This window comes from Takifugu flavidus, chromosome 5 (genome assembly GCF_003711565.1).
Source record: "Takifugu flavidus isolate HTHZ2018 chromosome 5, ASM371156v2, whole genome shotgun sequence".
In the NCBI taxonomy this organism is placed as follows: Eukaryota; Metazoa; Chordata; class Actinopteri; order Tetraodontiformes; family Tetraodontidae; genus Takifugu; species Takifugu flavidus.
In genome coordinates this window covers 14,963,743-14,981,629 of record NC_079524.1, presented here as the reverse complement: position 1 = coordinate 14,981,629, position 17,887 = coordinate 14,963,743, and positions in this window count along the sequence as shown.

The following is a 17,887-nucleotide window of genomic DNA, read 5'->3' as shown; positions in this document are numbered from 1 at the left end:
AGCTAAGCAAACAAAGTTTACTGAAAACAAAGTACGTTCATAATTAAAGTCCAATGGGAACATAATCCTCATCTTCAATAGCCGAAAGGATAAACGTTCCCAATGAAGTGGAATCTTCAGCCCGAGACATGGTCAGATAGAAAGCAGGGTAAATTACTGGTGATGGGATATAGCAGGCAGGTCAGCAGAAAGCAAGGTAAATAACAAGAACACAGTCCAGCAATGAAGGCTGCAAAGTCAGGCATGAGACAACAAACAATCTGGCAGAGAATGTATTTAAAATTGGGGTTTAAATACTGGGGAAAACAGGTGTTCTAGATTGGGCTGATGACTAGGGGAGAGCCAGGGGTTTGTCCTAATGGAGGCAGAGTGGGCCTGTGGCACAATCTGATACTCACTTTCTTTTCTCATTCTGCAGTATGAGAAAAGAACATTCTGCAGTGGGCAATTTTCATTAAGGCACACAGGTGGATTTTCTATCTGGCTAGAGTGGTGTCTGTGCCGTATTGGAATGCTTTTTCAGCTTGTCTGTGTAGATTCTCTTTTTCAGCTTCTCAATTGCCTCCGCTTTTTAAGGAGACTGAACAAACTCCACTGCCCCTTGACCAATGCAGGGCCTAGGATTTTTTTAATGGGGTGGCAAGAGGTCCTGGCAGTGCAACAACTTTCAATTCATCAGTCTCCTTTGAATCAAACTCCTCTTCTTCATCCATTACTTGCTTTTCTTTTGGCTACTTGCCTTCACTCATTCTCACATTGCATCTGTCTCTGTGGCCTTGTATTGTATCCCTCCTTATCTCTGCTCTCCTCAGCGCTTCTACATTTTCTTTTGATTGTGTATATATATATATATTTCTTCCTGTGACCTTCACACAGGTTAGCGGTTGGAAGATGTATTTGTTATTTTTCCACTTTGAAAATATAGACTTTAACATGATTCAATTTGTGAAGTCTTGTTGCTGTGACATATAATTGTCCAGAAGTGAATTTTCTACCACAGTTTAGCTAAATCACATAGTTTTGAGTGAACCCTGTGTCTTTAAACACCTCTATCTGTACATTATGGAGTCATTTTTGCTATTTTTCAATGCTCATCTTGCCAGCTCATCTTGCGCTGATCAAAATTACTTTATCAATGGACAACATGGTGTTCATGATCAACACAAGTGATTTCCTTTAGAGGTCCTCACACCACATAATTGCCTTTTTAGGTTGACTTGTAGTTCCTGTACAGTTTAATTTATACATTCTCCCACTGGTCCACGTCTCGATACAGGGCCACATGATGCCCTTTTTAAATGTACCGTATTTTCACGACCATAAGGCGCACTGTATTAAAAGCCGCACTCTCAGTTATGGGTGCTATTTCTGTATTTAAAACATACAAAAGGCGCACCGTATTATTAGGCGCATGCTGAAACATACAGTAAAAAATGACAACGGAAGTAAAACAGTGAGTTTCGACACATTTATTGAACAAAATATTCATTCTTCCGCCACAAAACCATCAAAGTTTTCATCTTCTGTATCTGAATTAAACAGCTGCACTATTTCAATGTCCAACATCCCGAATTCCTCTTCTTAATCATCTGAATCAGACTCACCGACCGGTTCCGGTTCAGCGTTGATGTTGTGAAAGCTCTTACAATACATGAAGACGGTATCATAGCCCATGCGTCTACAATCCACCCGCATATGGTGGCATAACTTGCCCGCCCCTGCCTCATAGTCTTTGTGAAGGAGTGTTCGCCTTCCGCCATCCAGCGCTCTGTCCGTTTCCGTGGCAGCCGAGAACCACGGTGAACGACGACTTCTTGTGCCCTGTTGTTCTTATCGCCACTGTGCCAGTCCCTTTTTCTCCACTGTGTGGGTCAAAGGGATGTCAAAAGTCAGAGGGATCTCATCCATGTTGGTGATGTGGCTGGGCGTGGTTATCTTGTCGCGGCAGTAGGTGCGGAAGATGGCCACCCTCTCCTGGTAATCCGTGGGCAGCCGCTGCGCAACAGTTGTCCTTGCGCGTATGGAGAGATGCCGCCTCCTCATAAAGCGAAAACACTAAGATTGCTTGATTGCCATTTTCTGCCGCATATTCGGTGGCCTGCAGTTTAAAGTAAGCCTCATTCATACGCGTCTCGCTTGACTGGCGCCATTTTAGGGGATCCTTATACGTAGGTGTGCCGCTAATCGATTGGCGGAGCGTTTACCGTAGTGCACCCACCAAAAGCGCACAGAAGATTTTGGAACTCAGTCCACACAAGGCGCTCCATATTATAAGGTGCACCGTCGATTTTTGAGAAAATCTCAGTGTTTAAGGTGCGGCTTATAGGCGTGAAAATACGGTATTTTAGACTTCAAATGTTTTTACTTAACCTATCCAGTGCTTTCTCAGTGGGGCCGCCTGCACTGGGGGTGGTGTAGTGAAATGTGAGCCCATTGTTGGGTCGTACAGCCAGGGGTAGGTACCCTTGATTTGGGTTGCGAATGGCTCTCAATGCAGATTTTTGCTCGACAAATATACATCTCTCAAGACAATTGGACTCATGATTTGAGCAAAAAAAATATGATACTTCAGTTTAATAATAGTTTTTCAATAAAGGTTTTGCACCAATGACCAATCCCTGGAATAGACCACGTGTAACCTTCCTCAATTGTAACAGAGTATAATTAATTTCTACACCAATTAACAAATTGCTAATTTCCAAGTATCTCTTCAGCCAAGATTAGACATACCTCGTCTACAGATTCCTTTATTTTTCCCACAACGGGGAAATTTACAGCGCAACAGCAGCAAAAACACACAGAGAAAAAAAATGAAATAAGAATATAAAAAATATATATATATAATAATTCAAAGACAAATGGATAATTAGCCTTTTTATATACCTGCACATACAACAAAGAGTGTATTAAATATTCATATCAGAATATATAATATTCCGTGTGTGCAAAATGGTTTAAATGCTATTAGAGAATTGTATATGTTATTGTGTGAGCCCAGTGAAACAGTAAAAGCAGTTATTTATTTATATCTACTAGTCTGCAGACTAGCAGGCATTATGTTTATTGTGCAGTCTGACAGTTGCCAGCAGGAAAGATCCATAGGGTGCGAGGGTGGAGCAGCAGCTCACTGAAGGAGTGTCCTGTAGGGGGTGGGACGTGTTGTTCAACATGGATGACAGCTTAGCCATCATCCTCCCGTTTCCCACCACCTCTACTGAGTCCAGGGAACATCCCAGGACAGAGCTGGCCCTCCTTACCAGTCAGAACATACAGTTATAGCATACTTCTCCAATTTCCAAAAATATGTTGGAATCTTTAGTTTCAAATGCCCTCTGTAAATCAATACAAATACCAACTGGTCATTCCACATTGCCAGCTATTTCTTCTACCATCTCCATTACTGCATAAGTAACAGTTCTTTTTTCTCTGAAACCATACTGGTGGTCACTATTTTACTTGTTATTAAAATAATCTTGTTTGTTTAGAAAATAATTTCTCTACTATTGAGAAGGAGGTTTTTGCAGAATAAAAACTGGTCTACAGTTATCAATGCAATGCTTATCTCCATTTTTAAATATTGCTATAACCTTTGTTGTTTTTATGTTATTTGGAAAAACACCTATTTGAAAGAAGATATTGTGTATTACAGTCAGACGGATATTAATTGGGTGAACAATTACCATATCCAAGGATTTTATATCAGTTTATGTTTTATTTTTGAATTTTTTTACAATCTCAATTTTAAGAGTTTCATCAATCCCACAAAAGAACGTAGTATTGTTACCTTTAATAATATAAAACATATTTATTTTCTCCTCGGACACGATAATTTTACTGGCCTAGTTACAACCAACACCTAGAAAACAATAGTTGAACTCTTCAGCAATGTCCTTTTAAGCTCTTCGCTGTATCACCTGAGCCATTTAGAAAATTATGTGGGTATTCTGATTTGTTGTTTGTTTCAAATAATATGATGGATTAGTTTCCAAGCTGTTTTTAATGTCTGATAATTTTATGTAATATTTCATATTCTGTTTTCGCAAAATAAAAATAAATGTATTCTTATTAGGCTTTTTTTTTCTTTTCTACACTCTTTGTAGACTCTTTATCGTCTCTCGTTTCCCTTCGTATTCCCTCTTCAGCCTTCCATTTCTAATAAGACATTGTCTAAAAATGTAAACAAAAATGCATATTGTTCAGTGAAATACACTGCAATCAATCAGCATGTCAAATACTGTACTGTATTCTAATATAAAGGATTTTGGAAGTGCTGAGAATTACAAAATAGAAAATAAATATCAATTTGTTTGAGTGTTAATTTGTAAAACCTTTGCTATATTTAGTATTTTGTATGATTTTCTGGCCATATTTCATCTTAAACACATGAACCAGATTATTTTCTTAACACAGACTGTTAAAGCACCTGTTCAACCAGAGCCTTCATCTTCAGAGGTTCCCAGTGCTTTGGAAGACATCCTGCCTGGTCCCGGTGCCGAAGAAGACTCATCCTGTGGCACCGAGTGACTACAGGCCAATAGCACTGACCTCCCACATTATGAAGGTCATGGAGCGGTTGGTGCTGTCACACCTCCGACCTCTGGTGAGCCCCTTTCAGGACCCTCTGCAGTTTGCCTATCAGCCCAAGGTGGGGGTTGATGACGCAGTGATATAGCTGCTACAGAGGGCTTACTCCTCCTTGGACAGACTAAACAAAACTGGATAATAAACTGGAGTGGTCCACAAACACCGATGCTGTTTACAAGAAGGCCATGAGCAGACTTTATTTCCACAGGAGACTCAGGTCCTTCAGTGTTTGCAGCAGGATGCTCCACATGTTCTATCAGTCTGTCATGGCTAGCACCATCTTCTTTGCTGCAGTGTGCTGGGGTACAGGCATTAAATCAAAGGATGCCAACAGACTCAACAAACTCATTAAAAAGGCAGGCTCGGTTGTTGGCTGTAGACTGGCAAACTTGGACGAGGTGGTGAGGGACAGGATGGTGCTGAAATTGCGGACAATCATGGACAATCCCTCCCACCCCCTCCATAACACAGTGGACAAACTGAGAAGCAGCTTCAGCAGCAGACTCCTGCAGCCTTGCTGCTCTAAGGAACGGTACAGGAAGTCATTCCTGCCGTCCGCTATCAGACTGTATAACTCATCCAAACCCAGCCAATAACAATAATTGTGTAATGTTTATGTTGTAATTTTATTTCTATTTTATTCTATATTTATGTATATATGCGTATAATGCTTATAATATGTATATATTATATTATGTATATATTATATTTATATGCTTATAACATTCTAATCTTATCTGTATTTATTTATTCTGTTTCTATACTTTGTATAGGGTGCTATTACAATTCAATTTCCCCACGGGGATGAATAAAGTTCATCTTAATCTTAATCTTAAAAGACCTAACAGTGTGGTAAATATACCCCTGTTATATTATTGTCTCAGAATGCTTTTTAATCCAAAAATTCCAAGAACATCTGCCAGTACGGAGACACTGTCCTGCTCAACGTGAAAGATTTAATTTTCTGTGCTGGAAACATGTTCTGGGAGGTACTGATTTGGAATATAAATAGTTGGTTTTATTTGGTAGGTTACCATTGGCAGTTTGCTTAGAATACTGATACGGTGCTCAATGATATGCTGAGGTTTGAAATTCCTTTCCACCTCTATTGTGAAGGCTCATTATGTTACCTCTGACAGGCTTAGGTTGTGATGACCTGTGCTCCACCTGAAGAAGTTCATTGTGGGCACGCTGTGGAAAGGAAAAGCTTAGCTCCAGAAATAAACCCATAGCTTTAAGCCAACATTAAGAAATGAGCAGATGTGAAGGAAACACATGACAAAACCTTCAAAACTCACAAGTCTGCTCTGTTTCAGAGGGAGATTATCAGCTGTGTGGATTTAAACAAAGCATCAGCATAGCCTTGGAAATCAAGACTATGTCATCTGAATAGCTGCAGAAAGAGCCTAAAAGGAAACAACTGAACAGAAACTGGACCATTGTGGTAACATTTCAGAATAGAGGGTGACATTTTAGAGCTGCAGTGTTTCACAATGGCCTTGTCTGTCATTTGGAGGTAATTATCAATGTCTACAGAGCCAGATATTATGCTGTCCACATGCTCTATAGACAACATAATCTCTGTTCTCTGCCTACTCTGTCCATGCAACCGACACACAGTGTGATTCCAATTTATTCTCAAATGTATGGCCAAATGGAAATGTTGTATAAATTCCACGAGAAGAGCAGAATATTATTATTTGCTTCTAATCTGGTCCTTATATGTGATGAAAGTGCCTGCAGTCATGGCCCGAGGCCATTGCTGCTCTAAAAACAAAGAAAGATGTGCTGCCACCATCATCTTTAACCATCCCTGACACATCATCTCCCTTATTGTGCCTCTCAATCTGAAAACACACACACACACACACACACACACACACGGCAGAATTCATTGCAGCAGTGCTGGAGCACCATCTGTCAGTTTGGTGTCAAGTGGCCCTTGTCTCCGGTGATTATGGGAGCTCCTGCTGCCTCAGGTGGTCCAAGGACCAGCTCACCCATGTAGAGGCGCCAGGACAGGCCATATGGTCTGTGGGGCACAAGGAGGTACCCAGGGGAGGCATTTTCCCTCCCCTGCTACTGGACAGGACAGGCAGAAGCCATAGCCTCTGTTTGGGACTGTCTACTGAAATGTCCCAGCTCAAGCTGATATGATGGTGAAGGACTTGACAGGAGCGATTCAGAGTAAATAAAAGAAATTCAAAAGAAAGAAGGAACAAAGTGCAGAGGAGAAAAGAGTAGAGGTTTTCAAAGTTACTTACTCACATCTTAGAATTTCTTTCACAGCCAGCTTGCCTGTTTGGCAGATGCAGTCACTAATTTCCCATAATGGTGAGGTCCTTTTGGGTTTGTACTTTAGAGTTTAGAAAGAAAAATAATCCTGCAAACATTGAATCAAACTTTTATCAAATTAAATCAATTCAATCTTTATTTATATAGCGTCTTTTACAATCAAAATTGTTTTAAGGCACTTTCCAGAATCCCAGGGCCTAACCCCAGACAAGCAAGGAAAAACTCCCCTTTAACAGGAAGAAACCTTGAGCAGGACCAGGCTCATGTAGGGGGACCCTCCTGCTGATGGCCGGCTGGGTAGAGAGAGACGAGAGGGGGGAGGACAGGCAGAGGATAGAATGGAGAGGAGAGGAGAGGACGGGCACAGAGCACAGAAACACATACAAAAATACACTATTTATGCAAGCAAATTTATTTATGTAAATAAATGTTCAAGTTTAAGACAGCCAATGAATAAATGATCCAACGCATCTAAGAGCTAAACACACCCACCCACACAGACCCACACAGGCACAAACACATACACTCTCTGACCATACACATGACAGAAGCATCTGAAATAAAAGGGGCATACGGTTTGAGAAGCACACATCAAAATTATTAAAGGGTTCAAATGAGCATTAAAAACAATGTAATAGTGTCCTGGTTTAAAATAGTTTAGTAAGTAATGTCCAGCTTTTCTACTGTTGGAGGCATTGTGGAGCCAACTGCATCACAAAGTTGTTCCGGACATGCTCTACAACTCGTGCTTGTGTCTTAATTTCTGTGCATTCAGTCAAAATGCCACACTGTGCCAGTTTCAGATGTAATTTCCAACTGAAAGGAAACAATGGTAGTAACAATAACTGGCATGGTTTTACAGGAGATAGAACTCCAAGTGGGAAAATGTATGTAGACAAACCTAACTGCCAAAAGGTGTATTTCTCTGTTCTCAGCAATTGTGGACCAATGATTTTGATTGTGTCGATCGACCACAGCTAAAAACCAAATTCAAGTAATATAATTATGATTTTGATAAAAACTAACCACATATTACTCTTGTATTTTACCTCTGACACCTGTGGCGAGAAATCGTGTCTCCTTACAACAAAGTGACTCTCTCTTTGCTGGCATGGGAATGGAGTTTCCACATTAAAACCATTCACTATGTCCCACTCTAGCCTCTGTGCCTCCTTGGTTGTCATCAGGAAGAATCCCATTAGGTCTCTGATGGTCATCCTCAATTAATAGTATTCAAGCTCAAATTGAAAAGGCATGATAGCCACAGCCACTAGCAATAGCGGTTAGTGATGGTAGCTCATTTAAGTCATTATATTCACGTATAGTATGCTATTCCCTATTTACAAAGATAGCTTTACTTATAAAGTTGGTCCGTCTGCATTTACCATATGAGAAGCTCATGTAGGAAACCACAGCTTATAGAGGTTTACTCCATGGATAGAGGTAGGGAACTGAAAAGAGAGGCACTGTTGCACCACTAGCTGGACCAGTCAAATAAAGTATGCAGAGTCAATCGGATCCAAAGTGCACCATGAGATGATGCAACAATATGCCTAGCCAAAGGAAAGACTGGTGGCTTTAAACACATACATGTTTAAATTTTTAACACTGTCATGTGTTATGTACATTTATGCTTATGAAATAGACAAAGCATGAAGTTATGTTTTTAAATCAGTGGGAGTGACTGGTATGGTCCAGACCCTCAAATTTCTCAGGTTCACATTATACTGTTCCTCTATTAGTACTGATTCATGACTGGATGTACAGTATTTATATGTGTGTTCTGCTGCATGCCGTCTTCTGTTACATGTGTAGAAATGTCTTCTGTGACTCGTCTCAGTTTTGTAATTACACAATTGCTTTGTGTCCGTAATCCATGCCTGAAGTGTCGAATGAACAGTGTTTTGAAGCATGTGTTCCTGGAGCCATTCGTTGTTGAATTGGTTGTTGGCATGTGTGTAACCATAAAAGAGGAAAACGTGTTTGCATTCTCTACAAAAAGGGAGAACTGACATTTAACAGTTTTTGACAGTTTGGTTAAAGATGAATTATTCTTTCTTCAGAGCAAAAAAGCCCGATGTCTGTGTGAAGTGGCTTTTAAATAATTTAATGGTTTATGGCAGGCCTATTCAACTGTCGGCCCATGGGCCAGTTCCAGCCTGCCAATCAACTGGGTCCAAAATACCACAATTTTACAATATGCACAATTTCTCCTAGCCGAAAGTGCGAAAATCATTGGATCCTCAAATGACTGATTGTCGATGAACGCACCATATGCAATGACTCCTGTAAACCATACCAACTATGCAACTCTACTCCACTGCTATTGCAGGTTTTTGTAACAAGCTAAAATGAGACCGTCCTTACAACAAAAGTTGCCATAGTGTTGTCAACACTCAAGAAAACAAAAACTGATATAGAAAATTGGCAATTTAACACCACCTGGACAATAAAGAATGTGCATACTCTCCCCATTAGGCCATTATATTTGCTGTGCAGAGAATGCATCTCCATTGCCAAGGAATATAACGTGCAGAGGAATGTCAAAATGAAGCCTCCCATCATCAAGGAAATTATCTGCTTTGTTCGGATGGATGCTGAACAAAAAAACGATACTTGAACTGAAGACTATGATCATAGCTGTATTGTGTTCAGTTGCTTATGCTCTGCTCATGAGAGAGCAACAGCAGCATCGGTGTGAGTGACATGGATCCTTGGTAAAACGAAGAGGCTGTTTACTGATGGTGAAACAATATAGTACATGCTATCTGCTGTTGAGGAAGCGGTAACAATCAATTGAGGGACCAGGTGATATCATGCATAAAGTCGATCTCCAGGTCAGACATGAATGGATGAAGGGCAGATGTTCTAGCAGATTGACGGAAGAGGAAGTGTTTCGCCTTAACTTGGAGCATGTAAACATGCTGGTTGCAAATGGAGCTCTCTCAACGGCCAGACAGATTTTGCATTTCTATGTCAGGAACTCGCAGAAACAGAGAATCACTCCACTGTCTTATTCACCTGAGTGTGCTGTGTGCTTGACTTAGTGGTGAGTTGAAAGCAACTATGGACACACCAGTGTCTATTATTAACTTTATCAGATCACTATCTGGTCTCCAATGTTGTTTAGATCAACATAGACCTGTTAATCCAGTTCCCCCCATATAATTTTCATAAAAAGGAATGCTCCAGCCTCCTTCAAAAATGAGTGTTTGCATCACTTATTGGGTTGCTGTTACTCTATATGAGCCATTTTTCTCTGCCCTTAATCAGTTGTAGAATGTAGTTAATCTCTCAAATCTGCATCTTAAAGACAGAAGAGAGGCTGTGTCAGTGTGTGTATGTTCAGACTGAGAGGCAGAATAAGGATGATGTATCAGGTTAAAGATGATGGGGCAATCTTTATGTAGGGCACTGCTGAATATCAAATTTTCAATGTTATGGATATAATTTTTTTAACAGATATGAGTTGTACTTTCTCCAGTGCTGTCTAAACTTTCTCACTTCAGACTTGAAGTGGAACATTGGAGGTAAGGACTGTCTGAAAGGGGTTGGAACATTTGTCAATGATGGGTTTGAATGAGGAAGTGCCCTCTGCAAGACATCTAAATAACAGAAAGATGTGAAATTCTTAAATCAGTATAGTATTTAGAAAAAGGTCTAGCTAGAATCTCTTTTTTAATCAATAGTTTACATGATATTGTGTCTACCTGTTTGTTTTCCTGTTCACTTTCTTTTTATTGTCCAGAAGTAAACAAGTTCAAATATTTTACCATCTAGGCAATTGTACTAGCAGGTGTGCAGCAACATCACTGTATTCAGACCAGTCAAAGCTAGCAAACTGCATCTGGCATGAGCTGCACAAATTAAACTATTGTTTTCTTTGACGAAGAGCTATTTGAACTGTTTTTGAGGAAAGACAGGAGGATGTATTTTGATTACAAATAATCCAAATTTTTGGTGAATAAAATGTATTTATGAGGTTAATATTGATGGTTTTTGTGCGTATTGCGGCTGTAGCCACAGTAGAAGGAGACTTATTCACCCCTGGTTTGTTCATTCAGTAAAGGCATTTATTGTGGCTACAGGGGTTATCTATCTGCAATGCAATGTCTCTTTATACTGTATTTCTGCATAAAAAGATTTTATTTTATAACCATAAAATAGTTATTGAGGGGTGGATTGATTCAGACGGAGCACTGCTGAAGACCTAAGTGTGAATTGCAGGGTCCGCCACTGCCATGTTTTGATTGTCTGTGTGAGATCGTTTTCGATATGTTGTCATCTGCATGGATAACTGTTTGTCTACAAATTCTGAAAATGTTGTCATGTAAACAGTGCCTGAGACTGCACTGGATAGTGAAGTGGCTGGAAGGAGAAGAAGCAGAGAGAGGAAGGGGGAGGGACCCTAATTACATGGCCATGGAAAGCTCTCTCTCTCTCTCACTCATACATATACATATACATACACACACACACACACACACACACACACAAACAAACACAGAGACACACACACACACGCAGATCCTTACACACACAGATCTTTGTAAGGACCTTCACTGGCAAAATGCATTACCCAACTCGCTACCCTAACCCAAAATTTAAATCCAGGTACCGTATTTTCACGACCATAAGGCGCACTGTATTAAAAGGCGCACTCTCAGTTATGGGTGCTATTTCTGTATTTAAAACATACAAAAGGCGCACCGTATTATTAGGCGCATGCTGAAACATACAGTAAAAAATGACAATGGAAGTAAAACAGTGGGTTTCGACACATTTATTGAACAAAATATTCATTCTTCCGCCACAAAACCATCAAAGTTTTCATCTTCTGTATCTGAATTAAACAGCTGCACTATTTCAATGTCCAACATTCCAAATTCCTCTTCTTAATCATCTGAATCGGACTCACCGACCAGTTCCAGTTCAGCGTTGATTTTGTGAAAGCTCTTACAATACGTGAAGACGGTATCATAGCCCATGCGTCTACAATCCACCCGCATATGGTGGCATAACTTGCCCGCCGCTGCCTCATAGTCTTTGTGAAGGAGTGTTCGCCTTCCATCATCCAACGCTCTGTCCGTTTCCGTGGCAGCCGCGAACCATGGTGAATGACGACTTCTCGTGCCCCGTTGTGCGTATCGCCACCGTGCTGGTCCCTTTTTGTCCACTTTGTGGGTCAAAGGGATGTTAAAAGTCAGAGGGATCTCATCCATGTTGGTGATGTGGCTGGATGCGGTTATCTTGTCATGGCAGTAGGTGCGGAAGATGGCCACCCCCTCCTGGTAATCCGCGGGCAGCCGCTGTGCAACAGTTGTCCTTGCGCGTATGGAGAGATGCCGCCTCCTCATAAAGCGAAAACACTAAGATTGCTCGATTGCCATTTTCAGCCGCATATTCGATGGCCTGCAGTTTAAAGTAAGCCTCATTCATACGCGTCTCGCTTGACCGGCACCATTTTAGGGGATCCTTATGCGTAGGTGTGCTGCTATTCGATTGGTGGCGCGTTTACCGTAGTGCACCCACCAAAGGTGCACAGCAGTTTTTGGAACTCAGTCCACACACAAGGCGCTCCATATCATAAGGCGCACCGTCGATTTTTGAGAAAATCTCAGTGTTTTAGGTGTGCCTTATAGTCGTGAAAATACGGTATGCTCTGTCTCTTTTTGTAGCTAATAATCCATATTCAGTCTTTAATTGGAAGTCAGCTGTCAACATTTCCATAAAACTTTGTAAGGGACCAGCATCAGCTGTTACGGAGAAAATTTGGGCCGAAAACTTTCTGACCCTTTAACCTTTGTTGATGCTCAGAAGGTTTACACTGGACCAATAATCGTGAACATGACAATCTGTTCAGATGATGTCACATATCTCATTCTAAGAAATCTGATTAATAAACTTTAATCTTAATTTTTTGTTCTTTTACATCTGCACATAATTTGACTGAGTGGTGTTCAGTTATTGGACTTCTTGCTGTGGCTGCAAGGCCGCTGGTGCTGGTCGTGGCGGTAATCCCCGTACCCGATGGTGGACACCAGAGGTGAGGGGAGCGGTCAGGCTGAAGAAAGAGCCCTACAGGTCATGGCTGGTCTGTTGGTCTCCTGAAGCAGCTGACCGGTACAGGTTGACAAAGCGGGTTGCGGCCACGACAGTGGCGGAGGCAAAAACTCGGGCATGGGAGGAGTTCGGTGAGGCTATGGAGGAAGACTTTCGGTCGATGTTGTAGGGCTGTCCTGGTTGACATGCCGCTGCAACATTGTGTGGACATCGGGGGCAGTGCCCTTGGACTGGCAGACCGGGGTGGTGGTCCCTCTTTTCAAGAGTGGGGACCTGAGGGTGTGTTCCAACTATAGGGGGATCACACTCCTCAGCCTTGACCGTGTATGAGGCTTACTTTAAACTACAGGCCATCGAATATGCGGCTGAAAATGGCAATCGAGCAGCTGCAAGACATTTTAATGTAAATGAGTCCATGGTCAGAAAGTGGAGAAAACAAGAAAGTGAACTGCGCCAAGTGAGGAAGACAAAGCTGAGTTTCCGCGGGAACAAAGCAAGGTGGCCCGAGCTGGAAGACCAAGTGGAACAGTTGGTTGTGGAACAGCGAACAACTGGAAGGGGCGTCTCTACTGTCACCATTCAACAAAAGGCCAAAGCGATTGCTGAAGAAATGGACATTGAGCACTTCCAAGGAGGTCCATCTTGGTGTTTCCGCCTTATAAGGAGGTGGCATCTCTCCATATGCACAAGGACAACTGTTGCGCAGCGGCTGCCCGCGGATTACCAGGAGAGGGTGGCCATCTTCCGCACCTGCTGCCATGACAAGATAACCACGCCCAGCCACATCTATGAGGCAGCGGCAGGCAAGTTATGCCACCATATGTGGGTGGATTGTAGACGCATGGGCTATGATACCGTCTTCATGTATTGTAAGAGCTTTCACAAAAACCGGCATCAACGCTGAAGTGGAACGGGTCGGTGAGTCTGATTCAGATGATGAAGAAAAGGAATTCAGGATATTGGACATTGAAATAGCGCAGCTAATTCAGATACAGACAATGAAAACTTTTTACTTGCAAGGAGAACGGAGAGATGTGCTCAGTTACAGATCTCCAACACGTCCTGAGGCACAACTTCCGCCATCCTTCTTTTATTGAAATTAGGAGGTCCCTAGTTAGCGGGTCCTATACAACGCAAAAGACTGTAAATCATAATGGTGAGAATATATGTAGGTCTTCACTGATTTGATTGGCTTAGCTCACACACATCATGTTCTTCCATATCAGACAGATTAAAAGAACACCTCCTGCGTCATGCTTTGCAGCTCTGTCTCCAGTCAATGTCACCTCCTTACAGCAGCTGCATTTCTGTCATCCTTGACCAGAGGAGTACGTGTTCACACATCAAGCATCATCAACATTAAGTATTAACAAATAATAAGAAACATTAATTAATGAGAAACAATATAACAAGAATAAAGACTATAATAAGGTAAAAGCAAATAGGAGATAACTTTATTATAATGATTCTAACATTTCCCTCCTGTTTATCACATATTTGCTTCAAATTCTCATAGTCATTTAATAACCTCTTCCAGGAGATTTTCGGTTGCAAAGTCATGTTTATGAACACAAATACATTTACACTCAGGGGAAAATTAGCTCAATTCCCTCATAGTCTTCAGAGTCTGTAGTCAAATCCGGCTCTTGTCTGCCGATTAAGGGATACAACTCGGCCACACAGTTTTCCATTGGAGCGATAGCTGTGGTGATAAGGCGGTTAATAAGAGAACGCAGGCAGGGAATACATCCACACAAAGTAAGGACTGCAGCAAAAACAGCTACAGAAATCCGGATATATATAACTAAAGCTTTATAATTCCCAAACACATTCATCCATTCGTCCCACATTGGGGTATTTACTCCTGAGTGCTCTTTCATTTTGCTATTCAGGGTGCGAAGGCCTTCTATGGCCAGTGTGAGACTACCATCTGACGCAGTATTGTAAGGAAGGAAGGTCCAACATTGATCTCCGAACAAAGCACACACACCACCTTTCTCAGCTAGCAACATATCCACTGCGATTATTTTCTGGAATGCCATAAGGGAAGTTGCTGACAGTTGGCTATGAACAGCCTCAAAACCACTCTGAGTCCAATTTCCTAAATGTTGAACATTGTAATGGATGTAGTTGATTCTGTCTACGTTCTTATTTATTGTACACCACCAACAAATAGAAGATTCAAAGCCAGCAGCTATTTGGTCCACTAATTTATACTCATCTGGAACACCGAGGGGCACACCGATGGCGTCAATATACGTAGGAACATTTTCAGATTGTCATGCAGATCTTTTATTACGACGCCACTGTTCAGGCATAAATCTATGTTTGTGAGTGACTAATTGATCAGCCGACATAGGGTGGCATAAGAAGTGTTACTAAGCACATAGTCCTGTAGCTCTCATAGGCAATGTATCAAACAGTCTCTCATCCCCACACCACCACCAGAAATAAAATAACTAACAGAGACACAACTTCAGAACCTTATAATGCATGTATGAGCAGCAGGGTGCAACAACTGAACTATCCAACAAAATAAAAAATATATTATTTTACAGTAGGAACAGTTTTTCGTTTTGCATTAAAAATTGTATCAAAACTACTTTCAGAACGAACAAATGATTTAAAAAGGTGTTAAAGAAGTGAAGCTGAAATAATGGAGATGGTGAGCTTCAGGTGAATGAAAAACTTACAGGTCAAATACAGCATAAGAGCTGACCTGCTGGTAGTTACAGGCCATGGATAATTTTTCCATGCTGCAGCGTTGTTTTTACCAAAGATGCTAGGTCTGCTAAGGCTGGTGAAAGGAATTGTCACAGTTGTGCTTGCATTTGATGGCAGACACACCTGTGGTGCTATTGAAGGAACACTGCTGTTGCCACATTGGTTCTTTAGGTTGTTATTTACACTTTGCTTGTCATGACATATTTTGGTAATGTTCAATCTTAGACCTGGGGGTTTCCAGAGGTATCATACAGGATAGGATATTTGTGAACATAATTCAACAGCATATGATGTTAATAATAAACAAATAGACCGTAGCAACACTGAAAGCAAACAGCCACAACCAACAGCCTTCAGCCATCAGTGAAACTTTCACAAGTGTTGTACCACAGCCAAAGTTTGTTTCTAAGTTTCCTTGTGTGTATGGGATAGCTGTAGCTATAGATATGGTATTTGTAAATAATATTGATAATGTATATCTATTTAATGTGTGTATGTTTAAGTCTGCCACTTGCTGTAGAAATTAGTGAGATTAACCCCACCACACCAATCCCTGCAGCAGACCACAAGCAACAGAGAAAGACAGAACACCCAATGACCCCTGCAGGATAGAACCTGACCTAAAGGCCAATCATCATGTAGACAGACACAATCCCACCCCAGAACAGAACAGCAAAAGGCCCACCAAAGAGGAATAATGGAATAATGTGGTTTTGGATCAGGGTCCCGTGTTCACTTCACAATTCTGGAAAGCAATGGGTGTTGGGGACAACTGCCTACCTCATATCGGACTACCACTGTAAGGTCAACAATCAAGCAAAACGTATGGATCAGAAGTTGGATTCTTGTCTTCGTCAGCTTCATTTTAGGTGGCTCATAACTCACTTGCAAGTTTGGCCACATGCCAAATTTCTCCTACATCTGGATTTAGTTCTATGCCTAAACATTTCAAGCCATCTGGAAACCATTTAAATTTAATGGCATTTAGTAGATTAGTAGCTCTGGGATACTGTCATTTTTGCCTTTTATGGGTCACGGGTAGAGTACACATATGGGCATAGGCAGGGCACACCCCTGGATGAGAGGCCATTTCCTTGCTTCCCCTATGTCAGCATTTGTAGATTCAATACCTTGCTTGGAAGTGCCCTGAAGGTGTTCTGGCACCTTCCCGTTTTGTCTGCTCTGCACCAGGAACCCTCCTTTTCTCAGCCCAGTCATTAACAGTCTGAGCTACCACTGCCCGATGGACTGAGCTAAAGCTGCCCGACGGACTGAGCTACCACCCAGTGATACAAACTTCTGATTTGTATGTTTCGCAACATTCATAACTTATTTAAATTATTATTATTTTATTTCTAACAGCATTGCTATCAAGTTTCCTGCGTCCTGACACAGGACAAAAATATCATCAGCATAGAACAAAAGTATATGCTCCCTATCCCCTCCTCCTCAGACTTCTGAGTCTTTTCTCATTACAGCTAGAGGTTCAAAGTTTTTTTCCAAATATGAAAATAAAGAAGGCCCACTCCACACTGTCAAAGTATTTTTGTGCATTTATGGATATGGCTGTTACAGGGTGTAAAGAGGGTTTTTTTCATCCATATGACACATAATAATCTCCTTATGTTTTCTGTTGCCAATGTGTTCTTTATGAATCATATTCGATTTTTATATATATTTCCTGGCAAAACTTCGTCCAACCTCAGAGCTCATGTGTTTCATAATATTTCACAATCAACATTAATTAGGCTTATCTGTTTATAATTATCTATATTATCTATTAAATATTTTTCTTTTAGGGTATTAGGGAGATAATGGCTTAATTAAAGATGTCTGGAAGTGAAAATATTGAACTGCATCATGGAAAACTTCGGTAAGTGCAGGGCAGAGGATATCTACTTAGTTCTTATAGAATTAACCAGGGTCCAGACCAGGATGCTGAGTTGTAGTCTTACACACCTCTCTGCTGTTTCCATAGAACCCTCATCCACCAACAATAACATATTTAACACTATAGTGGTAGTCTGTGTTCCATGATTACCGGTAAAAGTTCACCAAGCTCTTTTGTGTAAATTCCTGTTAGTGCACGACCTGATAGTGGATCATCACATTGATTTATTTTGTCTAACTGAGACCTGGCTTCAGGAGGAGTATGTTAGCTTAAACAAATCTACTCTTCCTACCCATCATAATTATCATATTCCTCGTGGTACTGGTCGAG